Raw genomic sequence first — 4,304 nt, forward strand, 5'->3', positions numbered from 1 at the left:
AATTCAATATCACAGCTAAACTGGTTTCTTGCTCTTCCCTGTACGTCTCTATCGTGTTCGTGTTCTTCAGTTGGTTTGTGAAAACAGTTTGTTCAGTTGTGCACTACAGTACAACTGATGAGCAGAAGATGTGATCACTGATGTGGTGTAGCTTTTTCTCAGAGGAAGAAGTCTCAACATCCCATCGTCAGGCATTCTCCAAGTCCTGCTCTGAAAGTTAAACAAAAAACACAAACAATTCAAATTACACTGTTTAATGGACAGTCAGGTCAGCTTATGTTCTGTGTTATTTAAAGCTACATTGTGTAAGATTTTCTCCCATATAGCGGTGAAATTGTATAAGACTACCAACTGAATATTACTTTCTAGCCCCTCCCATTCCGAGGGCGTTTTAACTCCTACGGTGGCCGTATTATTATGAGTAATCTCCCCCTCGCATTCGTCACGGTGCCACTAAGTAAAGGCTCGAAAGGCGAAGCTTGAATTTCCAGGTATGTCCCTCTTTGGCTAATGTATTTTCAAGATGGAGGCGCAACATGGCTGCCGCCATTCGAGCGACTCGCTCATATGTTTTCTGAATGGCAGATTCTACACTTACGAGAGTACTTGATTAATTGGTGGAAGTAATTACACATGAATGAGCACATATAATTTTGAAAGAACAAAGTGTTTTTTTGCAAAGAATCAACATAAAAAATTACACAGTGTAGCTTTATTTAAAGCAGTGATGGGCTACTCTGGCCCTCAGGGTCCACTGTCCTGCAGATTTCGCTCCAACCTCAAACCCTCCTGCCTATTGTCTACAAGTAAACCTGAAGACTTTAGTTAAAATTTTCAGATGTGCTCAATTAGGGTTGGAGGTAAACTCTCCACCTCAAAAAGGAGAACGCAAAAGGGCCAGAGTTGCCTGTTCCTTATTTAAATTTACAAAGCAGCAGTCAGTACATTATATAATATACACATTGAAGTATTATATATATATAATATTGCAGCACATAATATAAGCTAAGTACTGAAGAAAAAATATATAAAAGAAATAGATAAGAAATAGATAAAAATCGAGTGATAATCTGTACAATGTAAAATTGTCAAGATCAAATTATGTAATACATTGTTTGAATACAAGACATACCAAAGGACTTGCGCACCTTTCTGTCTTCTTTGGGCACCAGATGTTTCTTCCTCACCCGAAACAAAGGACTTATTAGATTAGCTTGCGTTGATATAAGGACTGGTCTTCCTTCTCTGCTGTAAAACAAGAAAGTCTCCACTTACTCTATGTGCAATTACTATTGTTCTTGAAACATACCAATTAACACAGTTATAATTAAGTTAATTTACCATACGATTCAGGGGAGCACATTTGATGAGTAAATACTGATTGAAATATTGTAGAAACTTTACCTGGGAAGGGCTGATCACGGCAAGATTTGCTGCGACTCACTAGTAGATCTTGTGAGGGTTGGTTCCTAAAAGAGCTGTTGAGTTTGATATTGTAGAGCTTTAAAAAAGATAATCCTGCAAAACAGAAAGGAAGGTCATTTTAATACATTACTTGCAAGTAGTCAGTTTATATATAACTTTAGGATTTATTTATGTAAGGAGTGTTGCATAATTATATATTAAAAGCATTTTTATGTAATAAGTTCACTGATATGTGAGCATTTCTATGAATAAAAATATGTCTTTAATAGCATGCAATAATCATATGAACTTAAAAAAGTGATTATGATAACATGACATAATATGTTACATGATAACATGTAAAAAAACAACAACATGATTTACATGCAAGCGGGACAGTTATCAGCAGTGTAACTGATATGATTACGACAAAATAATCGAGTATCTGATGTCATGTGACAAGTCAGATTAGCTTTTCCACTCTTGCAAACAGAGGAAGATTATGAGTTGTGGAGAGACATCATGTATCATTGGAACATCAACAGACAGGGTCCAATTTGTAATAATTATAATGAATACAATGCTATTAATATAAACTTTTCTGACAGTGTATGGGACGTCCGACTACTTTCCAAGAAGGTGCGCAACTGATTTACAAATATGGAGATAAATATGTACAGGAATTGAGGCACTAGCCATTGACAGCACAAGAAGTAAAAGCTGCATGATTATGTACAAGTATTGTACGAATTTGACAACTTGTTAAATCTTGTGAATTATTAAGACTTTGAGACTATGTTTGTACTGATTGGGATATGGGTTTTGTAAGAAAAGGTTTAAGAAACAACAAATGATTGATAAAATGTTTGATTTAGGCTTAAAACCAACACATACATACCATTGTGAATATTTGCCTTTGTAGCTTTTCGTCTCCCGTTTACTTCTCCTCAAACAATAATGAGCTGACTGAGTCCGAAAGGCCCTTTAGGTCTTTTCAGCTAAAAAGAGAGAAAAGAAAATATCATTATATATAATATATCGGATTATTTAATGGAAAAATTACTGATTTACCTTACAAATATTTGTTGTTTCATTATTAGAAATTAAAAGCATGATAAGTGTTGTGATTAATATGCATTTACAACAAATATCACTTTAAAACTACCAATACTGTGGTAAAAGCACGGACAGTTTTGTGGTTACTGTCCTTTTACCACACCTATCACAGTAAAACTAAGGTTACTGTGGTAAAAGCATGGTAAGTGTTGTGGTTACTGTGCATTTACAACAAATATCACATTAAAACTACAAATAATGTGGTAAAAGCATGGTAAGTGTTGTGGTTACTGTGCATTTACAACAAATATCACATTAAAACTACAAATAATGTGGTAAAAGCATGGTAAGTGTTGTGGTTAATATGCATTTACAACGAACATCACATTAAAACTACAAATAATGTGGTAAAAGTGTGGTAAGTTTTGTGGTTACTGTCCTTTTACCACACATATCACAGTAAAACTAAGGCTACTGTGGTAAAAGCAAGGTTAGTGTTGTTTTTACTGTGATTCTACAACAAATACCACTTTGGAACTAATTGTACTAACTTACTTTAAACCTAATTTGAATATTATTAACTGATAGAAGGTCTAGGCCTGTAGCACGTCATGTGACAGATAGTGTTTAATCACCCTGTTTTGAATTAGAAAGCAATGAAACGCAAAGCCTCCGTGGAGATGACAGATAATGCAGTGACTGAACATGAGCTAATCTGATTCATTTCGACCATCAGAAAAGACAATATATCAAACATTATTAGGACAGTGTATTTTGCTACTCACCAACATCTGGCACACATGAACTGATGCCAAATATCGCGATGTGTTCGGAAGGAGACTTCTTCAACGCGATTTCCTACTGATAAAATTCGCGTAGTCGTTTATACTTTTTTTTTTTTTAAATCAACAGCAAAACAGTCCAGCTTCCCTGGCAATAAGACCGAAATAATAACATTAAAATAAATACAAATATAAACATGATCAGATATCGTGAATAAATGTCGATTAAACAGCTTTCTCTGCTGCAGCACGCCTGGCAGAAAGAATCGTGCATTACATTACTAAAAAAATAAATAGGCTAAATAAAAATGCTGATATCACGAAAATAATGAAATAAACGTGTCAGTATCACGAACCAGTAGATTAAATGACGTGACCATATCACGAACTGCCGTGAGACTGGGCTGTGTGGCACCTCAAAAGCGTGGAAATAATTCCTAATTTATATTAAAATGAGTGTATAGGCCTACGGAGAAGTCTGAACATTACTGGTATTGTCATTTTTATAACCTTTATTTAACCATCTGGAACGGAGAAAAAATGATACCACTTAGCGCCTCTAGTGGACTTTTCACTCGAAAAGTGCAGGGAAACGTACCTGGAGGTACGTATTTCAGGTTTTGCAAAAATGTAGGCAGAGTAACGTATTTCCCATGAGCCTGGTGGGTTTTAAACTACTCTTTATTGTCTCAACATATCATGACAAACACTTCCCAAACAGGTGAACATTTCACAAATCTGAGGTAGAACATTTGAACATTTGTCATTTTCCTTAACAAAAGAAATATCTTAATAGAAAAATATATTTCTTTGTTTCTGCATGTGCTAATGGGGTATATTGTTTCAAGTCTTGAAACAGGTTTGTGTTGCCTGACTTTGATGGCACGTATCTTCAGCACAGTTTGCAGTACAGGCTGCAATATTAATATTACATGTTTTGTCTCGAAACGCATATTTAACAGTGAGTTGACAGTAAATCGGCATCCTAACTCAAGCTACTATGTTAAATTTATATTCATTAACAAAAACAGTAACATCTGTTAAAAAAAATGCAACAACCAC

At 35.0% G+C, this 4,304-nt stretch overlaps 1 long non-coding RNA gene across 2 annotated transcripts; it reads right to left on the reverse strand.

Annotated features, from left to right (window-relative positions):
- Positions 1–1,140: 1,140 nt before the first annotated feature.
- On the reverse strand, positions 1,141–1,505 carry LOC143740117 (uncharacterized). 2 transcript variants are annotated; one of them, XR_013204746.1, is made up of 2 exons: positions 1,405–1,505; positions 1,141–1,245 (listed from the first exon to the last, which is right to left on the reverse strand). It is a non-coding gene; the product is annotated as an uncharacterized LOC143740117 (long non-coding RNA). The 2 variants fall into 2 exon arrangements; XR_013204747.1 differs by having other exon boundaries at positions 1,141–1,248.
- Positions 1,506–4,304: the final 2,799 nt, after the last annotated feature.

Source organism: Siphateles boraxobius, unplaced genomic scaffold (assembly GCF_051911475.1).
Source record: "Siphateles boraxobius isolate OS27281-9 unplaced genomic scaffold, OSU_SipBor_1 17, whole genome shotgun sequence".
In the NCBI taxonomy this organism is placed as follows: domain Eukaryota; kingdom Metazoa; phylum Chordata; class Actinopteri; order Cypriniformes; family Leuciscidae; genus Siphateles; species Siphateles boraxobius.